The sequence below is a fragment of the Strongylocentrotus purpuratus genome, unplaced genomic scaffold (assembly GCF_000002235.5).
Source record: "Strongylocentrotus purpuratus isolate Spur 01 unplaced genomic scaffold, Spur_5.0 spur5_scaffold_1, whole genome shotgun sequence".
Taxonomy (NCBI): domain Eukaryota; kingdom Metazoa; phylum Echinodermata; class Echinoidea; order Camarodonta; family Strongylocentrotidae; genus Strongylocentrotus; species Strongylocentrotus purpuratus.
Window position 1 is genome coordinate 45,309,136 of NW_022145594.1, and position 15,400 is coordinate 45,324,535.

General features: G+C 37.3%; 1 long non-coding RNA gene across 1 annotated transcript; it reads left to right on the forward strand.

Annotated features, from left to right (window-relative positions):
* The first annotated feature begins 9,892 nt into the window (after positions 1 to 9,892).
* LOC115921151 lies at positions 9,893 to 14,732 on the forward strand. The gene is made up of 2 exons (XR_004062779.1): positions 9,893 to 11,692; positions 13,791 to 14,732. It is a non-coding gene; the product is annotated as an uncharacterized LOC115921151 (long non-coding RNA).
* Positions 14,733 to 15,400: the final 668 nt, after the last annotated feature.

Consider the following 15,400-nt stretch of genomic DNA (forward strand, 5'->3'; position numbering starts at 1 on the left):
GCTACAGCACCCAATGATATTGACGTTGAGATGGAGGACTATCAGGAGACTGATGGGGTAGAGGTAGGTGATGATATCTAATTTGGTAATTAAGCTTTTGTAGATGATTAATCTTAATGTTTTGGGGTTGTCTGTCTGTCTGTCCTGCCTTCTCGTTATTGCGATATCTCAAGAAGTACTTGGGATATGAACTTCAAACTTGAAGATAGTATGTATCATAGGAAGACAGTTCGACGAAGTATCCAATAGACCACAACACTTCTACTTTATTTTTTAGAACATGTCTGGTGTCATCTTGTGTTGAATAAGTAATAAATTGCACTGTTTTCCCTTTTTATAGTTCAAGTGCATGAAATATGGCACTTCAGATACAAAGTGTATTTTAAAGTCATCGATAATATGAAATTTCACAATTGGAGGTTATTAACACTTGTAATTTCAGAATTAGAAGCTAAAATATGTGCAATCATTTTCATAATATTCAACCTACTTCATAGAATTGCATTCCCACATGTTGTCGAAGATCATCACCTGAAAGCTCAACTTGCCATCAGCGATAGTGCTTTTGCCATTCTCTGATTGGTCTATTAAAGATATATGTACTATGTCCCTTTTGCAGCCAACATCAAATTCTGTAGAACTTTGCAGGAATTATGAATATGTCATGTATGTCCTATCTGTGAAATTTAAACGTTAGCAGTGTCCTAATATTCAAATTATGCAAGGAAACCTGTTTAATTGCTAGACTTCACTGTCAGACACTATTGAGTGACTGACTGGCTTTTTTTCTTCTTTGGTAATAACATACATAAAATGAGCTGTTAAGGGTGAGCATTTACAATCTACATCACTAACCCACTTCTTGCAATGGCCAAAATTAAACTGATTGAATCTTTGTACAACATAAAACGTACGACTATTCGGTACAAGGGTCTGAAATTCAGACCATTACTTACTGGCTCTATAGCTCTTAAGTCGATTCGACAACTAATAGTCGTTATTTTCCCACTTAAAGACATTTTCAAGAACCCCCCCCCCCCCTCCCCTTTTTTTAGGGAAGTTCTAAATTAGTATTATCTTTCAAATGCTGTTGGAATATAACCTTTTCATCTTTTTGGCCTGCAAATGGGACATACACTGTAGTGCCTTTGGAAGGTCCTTGTACATGTACATGTACATGTGGTGCGAGTAGTGCTGTACCAGATCGCACGTACCAATGGAATTCAACTAAATAAAGACCTTTGGTTGCCATATAGAATTCCCTCCATGTATTCCCTGCGTGTCGTAAAAGGTGACTAAAAGGGACTGCATTGGGCAGCAGCGATGCAGTAAGAGTTCAGGCGGATGATCCTATCAGGGACAACGGTGTCTCTCAGAACTGGTGTTCACATGGATATATTCATGGTCACCACACTGCGGTGAGGAAGGCAACGTGAAACCACCTTCACTATTCTTCCCAAGATATACCATATGGAAAGTCACAATTCAAAGTCAAAGAGAAACGGCGTGAAGGGAACCTCTAGAAATAGAGGTGCCTCGCTCGGTAGGCCTTCCCATGTGCGACAGGTGGGACCCGATCGTCTTTCAGCAACTGTCCGCAACCGTAACATCATGCGCATCGGCACCTGGAATGTACGCACTCTCTACCAGAAAGGGAAATTGGACAACGTCGTGCAAGAAATGAACAGGATGAGAATTAATATTCTAGGCATTAGTGAAACAAGATGGACTGGCAGTGGAGAATTCACAGTTGAAAAACATAAGATGATCTATTCAGGAGGGATAAGACATGAAAGAGGTGTAGGGGTGCTTCTGGATCCATTCACAGCTAACGGTGTTCTGGGCTTTTGGGCAGTTAGGGACAGAGTTTTGTTGGTCAAATTACAAGGGAAACCTCTCAACATGGCAATAATAGTGGTTTATGCACCCACAGCGGAAAGCACAGATGAAGATATTGACATTTTTTTTGAGCAATTAGAGGCAGCCAAATCACAATGTAAATCAAATGAAATTGTAATTGCCATGGGAGACATGAACGCAAAGGTCAGAAGAGGCAGATATGGTAGAACAGTAGGGCCATATGGTATTGGAGACAGAAATGAAAGGGGTACTAGATGGGTAGAGTGGTGCGAAGCCAAAGGAATGGTCATTGTCAATACATGGTTCAAGGAACATCCAAGAAGGATATATACTTGGAAAAGCACTGGGGATCGTGCAAGAAATCAGATTGACTTCATCACAATAAATGAACGGTTTAAAAGAGGTGTAAAACAAGCTAAAACATATCCGGGTGCAGACTGTAGGAGTGATCACATTCCTGTTGTGGCAACTCTGCAATGTAAGCTTAAGAAGATGACAAAAGCCAAGTCAATCCAGAAGGTAGATTTCGAACAGCTACAGAATCGTGATGTTCGCCTCCAATATACTGTCAAAGTACAAAACAGATTTGATAGTCTCACCAACCAGGAAGAGGAGGTCACTTGGGAATCAATGAGGGACATTCTTGTAGAAACAGCTGAAGAGACATTACCTAAAAAGGAAAGAAAAGTAAACAGAGATGGATGGCGGAGGAGATTCTAGCAAAGATGAGTAAAAGGCAGAATATCAAGGACAGAGATTGAAGTCAATACAGAGAGTTGGAAAGAGAAATTCATGACCACTACACAAAAGCTAAAGAGGAATGGCTGAACAAACAGTGCGCCGAGATAGAGAGAATTTTTAATGCAAACGATCCCAGGGTTTTTAAGAAGGTAAATAAACTTTCTGCAAAGAAACTTCGGAGCTCCAAGTCGGGATGCATCAAGGCAAGGGATGGATCAGTACTGGTTGAAAAGGAAGAGATACTGAACAGATGGACTGAGTACATTGGCGAGCTTTTTGACGATGTAAGAAAAGAACCTCCACACTGTGCAGGATCTATTGAAGGACCTAGGATTCTGCTCTCAGAGGTGTGGTCAGCGATCAGTATGATGAAGAGGAACAAAGCTGCTGGTCCTGATGGAGTAGTAATGGAGATGGTCGAAGCATTGGAGAACTGTGGTGTCATGAAACTAACTGAAGTCATCAATAAGATCTATGATGATGGAAGTTTCCAGATGACCTGTGCAAATCGATATTTATTACACTTCCCAATAAACCTGGAGCAGTGGAATGCGGGCAACATAGAATCATCAGCCTCATGAGCCATATCACAAAGATCATCTTGCGAGTTCTACTTCAAAGAGCAAGGAATCACCTAACTCCAGAAATTAGTAATGTGCAGTTTGGTTTTGTCAGGGATGCCGGAACTAGAAATGCTATTTTTGTTCTGCGGTCTATAGCAGAAAGGGTCGTAGAAATGCAGAAAGACGTCTTCTTGTGTTTCATCGATCATACAAAAGCCTTCGATAAAGTAAGACACGATCAGTTATTTGAAGACTTAACCAAGATTGGACTAGACACAAAGGATATCAAGTTATTGCAAAATCTGTATTGGGAGCAAACAGCATGTGTTAGGGTAGAAACAGAATTAAGTGACTACATCAACATTGAGAGGGGGGTTCGGCAAGGATGTGTCATGTCTCCAGATCTCTTCAACTATTACAGTGAGTTGATACTTAGAAACCTAGAACAGGAAAGAGGATTGAAAGTAGGAGGACATAATATCACAAACATACGGTATGCGGATGATACTATATTAATCGCAGAATCGGAGAAGGACCTGCAACGACTTTTGGATGTTGTCGTCAGAGAAAGTGACAAGAGAGGATTATCATTAAATTACAAGAAAACGGAATGGTAATTTCAAAGAAGGGAGGAATACCATGCTCTCTTTAGATCAACAACATTCAAATAAAGCAAGCCACCTCTGTTAATTACCTCGGGACTACAATTACAGATAATGCAAGAGGCGAGCAAGAAATCAAGAGAAGGATTGCACTTGCAAAATCAACTTTCTCCAAATTAGAAAACATTTTAAAGAATAAGAAGCTGAAGATGAAAACGAGACTCCGCGTACTCAATTGCTATGGTATCCAGTTCTAATGTATGGATGTGAAGCTTGGACCCTGACTTCAGACCTAAGAAAGCGACTGGAAAGTTGTAAAGTTTGGTTCCTGAGAAGGATGCTAAGAATTTCATGGACGGAAAGAGTTTCTAATGATGAGGTATTTGCCACGGCAGGAACAAGACTAAAGCTTCTGAACAATATAAGAGGTCGACAGCTGAGCTTCTTAGGCAATGTTATACGGAAGAATGGTTTGGAAAATCTTGCACTGACTGGAAGAATCGAGGGGAGGAGGAGTAGGGGTAGAAGGAGGATTCTGTGGATGAGTAGCTTAAGGAGTGGGATTTCTGAATGTGGAATTGATCTCGGGGAGAATGAATTACTTCATAGAATATGGGATAGAGAGTTGTGGCACTCCATGGTCGCCAACGTCTCAGGATATGGCACAGAGAAGAAGAAGAAGAAAGTCCTTATGATATGTTTGAACAAGCAATTTAAGAATGTGTACACTTGAACATAAGATAACACAGTGTGGATGGTTCGAGGGGAAATTGCAAACCTAAAGTCAGGAAAGATCAGAAATATAGACTGTGAATTTGATGAGACTTTTGAAGTACGCTAGTAGTACAGTACTAGTAATTGTGTGTGTACGTGTGCAACTACTTAGCTTAACATTATTACATACAGTGTTCATATGCAGCTATTGACGCACGAGTCAGTCGTTTTGAGTAAATTACTTTTCACATAATTTTAAAGATACAATATACACAAAAATGCCAACATAGTGAGATTTAGAGTGTACCGTATATATATTTAGCTTAGACCTTCATCTATCACTGAAAACTTTCTACTTCAATCCAACTATAATTGATCAAATGATAATTATTGGAGGAAGTCTATCATGTGTATTAAATTAAATTAAGTAAAGTAATGTATGTCTTAATAATTAATAGCAACACAGCTGTCTAATACTGCAATATTGGCTTTATGTATTATACTGAATCATTAAAATGGCGACACGGCTGCCACATACTGTAATATTGGCCTTATAACATGAAAATGGCAACACGGCTGTCTCTTACTGTAATATAATGTAGGCCTTATAACATGAAAATGGCAATACGGCTGTCTCATACTGTTATATTGGCATTATAACATGAAAATGGCAACACGGCTGTCTCATACTGTAATATAGGCCTTATAACATGAAAATGGCAACACGGCTGTCTCATACTGTTATATTGGCCTTATAAGATGAAAATGACATTTCAAACGATAAAAACACCAACGTTAAGGCATAATATTCAGTTTGAAAATATGTTGGTTGTATTTTATTGAGGCCTTGGTTGAAATTCTCAGATATACATGTAGAATCCTTTTACGTCATTGCTTTTTTTTTTCTTTTTTTTTCTCGTGAATGAGAATTATCAAAGCCAGAAATCTGTGAGACTTTAATTTGATTTAAATTTGACAATTTTGATATTTTCTAATTTTACTTGTAAAATATTCAATGAAGAAGAATCTGAGGAAATCTAGACAATAAAGTAATACATACATGTAGATAATAATATCTTGAAGTTACTTTCATTTCTTTTATGCCTCAGTGATGAATGAGTAAATATATCCACATGAAATCAGCCAGTAATGTGCATGTAGATTATTAGATATCAAACTAACATGGAATCCCCTCATCCTCCTTTTTGAAAAGGGAAAAAACAAAGAAGGAATTCAATTTTACTTGCGAATAGAAGTTAGCTTTCTATAAAGGATACTTATTTGATACGTAGTTGTGTTTGCTGACTCTACAAACCTCTAAATCCACTAAAACTACGTATTTTATTGTGAATAATATGAAGTGAAATATATGTTCAATATACAAGTACCCTAACCACCAGAATTAAAATTGCCTTATTTGCACTTAAGCTGCACCCATGCAAATGCACCCAGTGCCATAGTACTAATCCCTATAGAGTACCGAAACTGTGACATCATAAAAATCTATTTTTAGAATTTCTCAAATTTTTCTTCATTTTTCCGAAAGAGCATCATATATAATGTCAAAATTTCGAAAACCAATTGAATATGTAAAGTATTGGCTGAGATATGACCATCTGAATAAAAAGATTGCCTATGGGAACTCAGTGTTATTAATTTGCTCTGGCTCCTAATGGTTAGGAGCCAGAGCATATAACACTGAGTTCCTATGGGGAGTATATTTATTCAGATGGTCATAGCTCGGCCAATACTTAACACATACATGTACCGTATTCAAATTGGTTTTCAACATTTTGACATTATTTTTGATGCTCTTTCGGAAAATGAAGAAAAAAATTGAGAACTTCTAAAAATAGATTTTTGATGATGTGCCAGCCACTAATCCCCCTGTGCGAAGTTTATTTTTAGGGTTGGTTCAAGTGTGTGTAGTCTCATCCGTATGTTGTATAACAAAAATTTACATGAAAGTTGTAGTAAATTTCACCCTCTCTGTTGATACCAATTTCATTTCCTGAATTCCAGGTTTTCTTCAGTGGAATACTGTATGGTTCATTGAACTTTTGTTTTTATTGTGAATAATATGAAGTGAATTATATGTTCAATATACATGTACCCTGACCACCATAATTAAAATTGCCTTTATTAACCTTTTTTTGAATATTTTTCTTCTCCAGGTTTTCTTCAGTGGAAGCAGCAGTACGAGAGGGACAACCGGTCGGCATATGTTGTACATCGAGGGGCCACGAGTAGTGCCAGAGGAGATAAGACTCAGGTCTATTTCTGCAGTCGTGATGGTTTGTTCAGGTCTAAAAGGAAAGGCAGTAGGTCTCTGAAATCACAAGGATGTTGCAATATTGATGCCCATTGCACTTTGGGTATCACAGCTTATTTGAAAGATGATGGGACAGTTAGTGTAACAGTGGTTGATTAGCATTATGGTCATGAGAAGAATCTGGCTCATGTTAGATTGTCAGCTATGGAGAGGGTTGATGTAGCCCAGAAATTAGCACAGAGTGTCAGTTTTTATAGGATTTTGGATGATATTCGTGAGTCTTTGAGCACTACCTTGGAGCGCCAACATCTCATCACCAGACAGGACATCAGGAACATTGAGAGGTCTCTTGGTTTGCAGGGTATTCGAAGGCACAACGATGACGCAACTAGTGTGGATATGTGGGAGAGGGAGATGCGTCATCAGGGTGACAGTAATCCCGTGTTACTGTACAAGGGACAGGGTTCTCCATGTCCGGAAGAGTTGGATGATCTTGGTGAGAATGATTTTGTGTTGAGGATCATGACGCCATTCAGAAGGAAATGTTGCTCTCATATGGCAAGCATGTTGTCTGCATGGACTCTACTCATGAAACCAACGCTTATGATTTCTCTTTGGTGATTGTGTTTGTTGTTGATGAATTTGGAGAAGGTTTTCCGGTGGCATGGTTCATTTTTAACAGAGAAGACAGGGCTGTGCTGACAGGCTTTTTTCAGAAAATTTGAGTCATGGTAGGTCAGTTGGAGACTTCTTGGCAAATGTCTGATGATGCTGAACAGTTCTTCAATGCTTGGATTTATAGTGTTTTTACACACAGGCCCAGGAAACTGTTGTGCACATGGCGTTGGGCTCTGTGTTCTCATATCCCTGGCAATGCAGAGTTGCAATCTTCCATCTACAAGACTCTTGGGGTTCTCCTGGAGGAGACTGATGAAGCAAAGTTTGAGCTGTTTCTTGGCCGTGTCACATCAGATTTCATGGAGGATGAGTCAACACGAAGGTTTGGGGAGTATTTTGCTTTGTATGCAGACAAGAAGTGTCAGTGGGCTGTTTGCTTCAGGAAGGATGCAAACATCAACACGAATATGTATGTGGAAGCCTTCCACCACACGTTGAAGTACATCTACATGAAGGGCTTTACCAATCGCAGGGTTGATAAATGCATCAGTCTTCTCACCCAATGTGTCTGCGATCGTTTGTTTGAAAGGTTAAGCAAGCAAGAGAAGGGCAAGAAGTCTCATCGAATCAATGATATAGATACGAGGCATCAAGCTAGTTACCTGCTCAGTTCTGCAGCAAGAAGTGCATTGTCGTCGTATATAACTCTTGAACATACATGTAGTGTTCATCCTGTTGGCTCACACCCACTGGTCTGTAGATTTTTAAAATGAACATTTAATCTCAGACCTCCGACACCACGTTACAAGGATCGACACATGGAATGTGAGTGTTGCACTTGACCTTTTACGCAGATGGTCACCAGCTAGTGTTTTGAGTTTGAAACGAACTACCCACAAACTGTGTTTGTTATTAGCTTTGATCTCTGCACAGAGATCTCAAACATTGCATTTGTCAAGTCTAGATAACATGAAACTGAAACAAAGTTCAGTGATCTTTAAAGTTGATGACTTGTTAAAGCAAAGCCGTCCAGGTCAGCACGGTTTCACGCTCAGCTTTAAGGCGTATACTCCAGATAGGAGACTCTGCGTTGTCCACTACCTCCGAACGTACATCAGGAGAACAGAGGAAGTTTGAGGACAAGAACCCCAACTATTCAACAGCCATACCAAACCACATAGGAAAGTTTCATCCCAAACAATATCACGGTGGATTAAAGAGGCCCTAACGGTAGCTAGAGTTGACACCAGCAAATACAAGGCACATTCCATGAGATCAACTGCAGTGTCGACAGCTAGCATGGCCAATGTGCCAGTCAGATGTATTCTAAACCAAGCTGGCTGGTCGAGCGAAAAAACTTTCCAGCATTTCTATAATAAAACACTCGCAGATGACAGAGAAGAATTCTCACAAGCTGTACTTCAGTAATAAACTATGCATTAGCTGAGAACATACTGTCAGAGTGTCAGGGATTGAACTCAAAATGTTGACAGGTTGGTAGTAAAGACATTGCCAAAAAAAATTGTACTGGTTAAGTACAATTGATATTTGTTGTGGTAATTTAATTTTTCGTGTTACTACAGTTTCGCATTCAAATTTCCAGTCGGTTCTCTGACTGCTGTATGCAAATTGTACTACAAAATGTGTTCCACTGAGCTACACAATCTCAATTAGTCTCTTCATGAGACTCAGTAAAATTGAAAGCTCAAACAATAACTTACCTGTTTGAAGTTTGAGTGTAATTTTATGAGGAAGTAGAGGGAAGAGACTAATTGCCCTCCTCTCTCTCCCTTTTGATAGAGTTTAACTCTAGTTCATGTTTATTGTAAATGTCAAATTCAGAAAAGTTATCTGACCTTTCAGGATCAGCTAACACATTTTGTGGCTACAAAGAATAATTGCACATGGGTGAAGCGGGCTCTCAATTCATCTCTTCCCTCTACTCCCTCATAAAATTTCACTCAAACTTCAAACAGGTAAGTTATCGTTTGAGCTTTCAATTATGAGACATTATGAGACAGCTGTTTTGCCATTTTCATTACATTACATAGCAATATGAGACAGCATTGTTGTCATTTTTTGACATATCCTCGTATTATACAGGTAAATGTGATGGACTCCAGACTACTTTGGGATGTTCAAAGTTGGCACGTTTTCTTTGTATAAATGGAGTACAAAGGATTTCAATAGGTAAGACAAAGATCTGTATGGCCAGGATCTGGTTTGTGTATTAAATCATGATTCAGAAACAGATCCAGGTAAGTATCTTCCCATGCCCTGGCTACTGATGATGAGCATTGTTTCCAAGTTTACTTCCTCTTTTCTTTTCTTTTCTTTTCTTTGGAAAATATATGATTTCAATTGCTTGATTGTCAGTGCATATATACATCTTTGCTACCATAGAGTGGTGAAGTGTGACGTCATCAAAAATCTATTTTAGGAATTTCTCAATTTTTTCTTCATTTTCCGAAAGAGCATCAAAAATAATGTCCCAATGTCGAAAACCAATTGAATATTCTGAATAGAAATATGTCCTATGGGAACTCAGTGTTATAGTGCTCTGGTTCATAACAGGTACCATACAGGTACAGTATTTGAAAGGACACATCCTGCAGGCACTAAAGTAAAAATTCAGTGGTAATAGATTATGCAGATAAGTGAGCATAGAAATATTTGGCAGAATTAGTTTATTCTTACAAGGTATAGATGAAAAAACAAGCACAGAAACTTAAGTGCAATACACCAGTATTTCTTTACATGTGCTAAATGTCTGTATGTATTCTTGTTATTTATTTTATACAGATTGAATTGTTACTACCACTTCTAAAGAATAAAACACTAGAAGTAGAAGTAGAATCCAGGCTGAATTTGTTGGGGGTATTCGCTGGATGTGTGAGCCAACTAGCCACTATTATGACTTGAAGATACACATCTGGAATTTTACCAATCAACTGTCAAAAATTGGTCTAGATTATTATCAATGCTACCATTTTCAAAACGTATGCAAGTTTGTGAATTGTTGTTAACCAGGCACACCATTGTGTAGCCAAATCATTCAGTGCAAATTTATAGTAATATCTTGAGTTTTCACTGACTGCTAGAAATTACACTGTGGAGTTATTATACCCCTGCCAAAAAAAGTTGGAAGATTTGTTGGTATTAATCACATTCAGTGATATTTCTAGTTTGTACTGCATCAAAATGTGTAAGTTCTCACTACAGTCTTGCCAGTTGCCATGTTTTAAACTTTGGTTTGATATGTATTTTTCATATGCCAAAATAACAAGATGGGCATTCTAAGCCCACTGTGATTTTTATCCCATTCAACTTTCGTTGCTTGATTCTGATGTCGTATTTGAATTGGAGATGATGCTTCTGTTATAGTGTACAGGACTTGATACAGCAGCAAAGTATCTGACTTGTTCCAGTACCGTATTCATTGTTTGGTGCACATCATTTTTCATGTGAAAGAGTAACATGTACATGTAGAGCATTCCAAGTGAATTGTGATTGTCATCTCATTCATTTGTTTGTGTTTGATTTTTATGACGTATTGAAACTGAAATGATGTTTCTCCAACTACACTTTACAGAACACAAATCTGCATGATGGTGTATTCAGCTCTCATTCAAATCTTGCCATGTTTTATTGTTTGATAGATGATTTTAACATGCCAAAGTTACAAGTGTAGTTTTACATCTCTTTCATTTTTGTACCTGATTACATTGTAGTGTTTGACAATGATATTATATATATTTATTTGGTATGGCAAACTCTAATGTGTATTAAAGTTGCATTCAGGTGTTAAACCTCTGTTGAGCAAAGTTATTTGTGTAAGTTCACATCCCAGTCTTGCCATGTTTTTATATAATTGTTTGATGCAAATTTTGTCATATGAAAGATAGTAACATGTACATGTAGAGCATTCCAAGTGAATTGTGATTGTCATCTCATTCATTTGTGCTTAATTTTAATGACGTATTGAAACTGACATGATGTTTCTCCAACTACACTTTACAGAACACAAATCTGCATCAGGGTGTATTCAGCTCTCATTCCATTCTTGCCTTGTTTTAGAATATTGTTTGAAACACTCATTTCATATGCAGAAGTATACTAATGGGCATTCCAAGTTATGTGATAGAACAGTAGTGATTCTGAAATCATCTTCAAAGATCATGGTAACAGCATGTGTTCGAAATTGAGGTAATTTAAATGGCCTTTACAAATAAGTAAACATGTTTATTTTATATCATGTAATACAGTGTAGACACAATACTTGCATATCAAATACCAAGGATACCTCATTCCACATGTATATAGTGGAATATATATATATGAAAAAAACCTGGTCTCGAATAAACAACTTATTAGGTAAAAAATACAAAACATTACCTTCTCACATGTATTACAATCAGGATAAGATACTTAGTAAAGCATCTATTGTTGAAGCATTTAATAGGTATTTTGTTAATATTGGAAAGATTACACAAGAAAAGATACCAACTTCTTCCTCTCACTTTCTGGATTATTTATCAAACCGTGTACCAAGTTCACTGTTCTTCAATCCGACTTCCAATACTGAAATAATCAATGTTCTCTCATCCATGAAAACATCTGCTGCACCAGGTTCGGACTCTATTGCTGCACGTGTCATTAAGGAATGCATTCATACAATTGTTGATCCTCTTTGTTATATATTCAATGAATCAATGTCACAAGGTATTGTCCCTTATAATCTCAAGACCGCTAAGGTAATTCCAATATACAAAAAAGGTGACAAACATGACATTGTTAATTACAGACCAATTGCTCTATTACCTTTTTTTTCAAAAATGTTAGAAAGGATAATCTACAACAGGCTGTATAAATTTTTTGCACTAAACAATATTTTGATACCCCAACAATTTGGATTTCGAAAGAATTTTTCTACTGATCTTGGCGTACTGAACTTGGTTAATACTATATCACATGAAATAGATGTTGGTAATTATTGCCTTAGTGTATTTATGGACCTGTCAAAAGCATTTGACACCATTGATCACCACATCTTGTTAAAAAAATTAGAATTTTATGGAATTAGAGGGGTTCCACTTCAGTGGTTCGTCAGTTACTTGTTACATAGAAATCAATATGTGGTGATCGATGGTGTCAAATCTCAACATATGGATGTATCCTGTGGAATTCCTCAGGGATCTGTGTTAGGGCCCCTCCTTTTTCTCGTCTACATTAATGATATAGTTAAATGTTCTTCAATTCTAAACTTCTCTTTGTTTGCTGATGATACCACTGTTTCATTATCACATAAAAAAATTGACAATCTTATATCATCAGCAAACAATGAACTAGACAAATTAAATAAATGGTATGCTTGCAATAAATTGTTTTTAAATTTTGACAAAACTAGGTATATTATTTTTCGTGCGAGAGGAAGGAGGGTTCCGTCAAATCTGTCAAACCTCATTATTGGTGGAAATGTCATAGAAAAGGTCGATAATATGCAGTTTTTAGGTGTAATTTTGAATGAATATCTTTCTTGGAAACCACATCTTAGCTCAATTTGTACAAAAATATCAAGATCTATTGGTGTTCTTTCTAAATTAAGACTTTTTGTGCCCCAGTCTATTCTGACGACTCTTTACAATAGCATTATACTTCCTCATTTTAATTACTGTAATACTGTCTGGGGTCACACCTTTAAAACCCATTTAGATAAATTATGCATTTTACAAAAGAAAGCAATACGAATTATCTTTAATGCTCCCTTCAATAGTCATACAAAACCTTTATTTTCACAATCAAATATATTACCGTTAAAGGACCTGATAACCTTGAATTCCCTTGTGTTTATGTATAAATTTCATTCGAAAATCTTGCCTCCTCTCCTTAGCGATATCTTTGTTTTGAATTCCTCAATTCATTCTTACCAAACTCGCCAAATTAATTTAATACACTTACCTCAGGTTCGTTCTTCCGTCGCCTCAAATTCATTTATAATTCATTTTCCTAAGTTATGGAACAAACTCCCCAACAATATCAAAAACAGCTCAACTCTTTCCAGATTTAAAAAGCTGAGCAGGGAAATCTTACCTTCTTTATAAAATACTCTTGATATTCTTGTTCGCTTTCATTTGTACTGCCCTCCTATACATGTAGATACAGTTTTTTGTTGCTGCTGCAGAAGTATACTTCTCTTCTTTTTTTTCTTGTTTATATTAATGTTCGATGTTGATATTTTTTAGTATAATTAATGTTGATCTTTTTATGTATTATGTATTGGTGGCCCCTTTTTATAAGCTCTGCTTTCTCCGGGGTCACCAAACCATCATTGCATTATTCTAAATCTTGATGTAACTTATTTTGATTGTATATATATATATTGATGGTTGAACAATAAATGAATTGAATTGAATTGAATAGTGGTTGATTTTCAAATTGGACTTCATTTCTACCAATTTAGTCAAACTTTCTTTTTTAGTAATTTTTAAGCCATTTTGAACCAAATATTTTCCAAACAGCTTCGTTAACATTATAAAATGATTAATACGCATCAGTTTGCATGGTTGTTTCCCAATTAAATCATCTTCTTTTTTTTCTTGCTAAAATGCCTTCTTACCCACTTCTGAACATCCCATTTAAATGTAACTTTATTGTCATCGTTCAAACTTAGATAATGTGTATCTGTAACTACACTTTACAGTACTCAATGCTGCACCAAAGTGTCTTTCTCATTCTAGTCTTGCCATGTTATGTTGTAAGGTGCATTATTTTTTACATGCCAAAGAGACATTTCATGCATTTATAGTTGGTGACTGCGATTTTCTACTCATTTGTATTATTTGTGTGTATGTATATGTCTGCTTGGACTAGGACAGCTAGAGACAGAAGAGAATGGAAATGTTATGAGGAGGGCTTTGTCCAATGTCTGGATGAACTATAGCCTGATAGAAATAGAAATAGAAATATGTCTGCTTGATTTTCATGTAGTATTCAATCAAGAATGTTTTTTTATTTACTACACTTTACAGTTAGTCAATGCTGCATCAGGATAACTAAGTTGACATTCCACTCATGCTATGTTTTTTTAAATATTTGTTACAGTTTTATACCAGTTGCTGAGTACTGTTTTATACCATTTACTGTTTTATACTGGTTGAAGCAGTATTTTCTCATGCCAAAATAACATTTCAGCATTCCAAGTTAAGTGTGAATTTCATCTCTTTCCTTTTTATTCTTAATTGTGATAAAATATTTGTACTTTATAAGACTGACGTTGATAAATGTTAACATGATATTTGTATGTAGTAAAGTTGCATTCAGGTTCATTTGGGGGCCTTGAATGCTTTAGTTCATCATTCCAAACTTGATATTCAGAGATCTGACTTTGTTTCCAATTGTTCTTTTCCACACCTACACATTATCAAGCTCTTCAAGATCAAAGGCATTACAAGGGGGAGTGTATGGGCAGTACTTTCAGGCGCAGATCCAGGGGGCAGCGGGCCCTGCCCCCCCCCCCCCCCCCCGCAAAAAAAGAGAGAGAGAGAGAGAGAGAGAGAAGGGAAAGAGAAGGGAAAGGGAAAGAGGAGAGAAAGGGAAAGAAAGAAGAGGAAGAACAAAAGAAAAAAGGGGGAAAAGGAGGAGATCGGGGGGGGGGGGGGACCGAAAGGGCCTTGCCTCCCAGCTGTTACCTACCCAACCCCCCCCCCCCCCCCCCCCGTCAAAAAAAAAAGAGAAGGAAGGAGAGGGAAAGAAAAGAGGAGATAAAGGGAAGGAAAAAAGAGGAAAAAGAAAAGAAAAAAAGGGGGATATCAGTTGTAATTTTCACGCCAACAAGTTGCCCTTGCGTCCCCCGCCCAAAAAAGGGGGGGGGGGGAGGAAGAGAAAGGGAAGAGCTAAAAGGGAACAAAAACGGGAAGAAGAAAAGAAGGGAGAACAGTTGCGATTAATCCCGCCAAAAACGTGTGGATCGGAGGGGGAGCCGAAAGGCCCTTGCCTCCCTCACCCCCCCCCCCCCATCAAACTTAAAACAG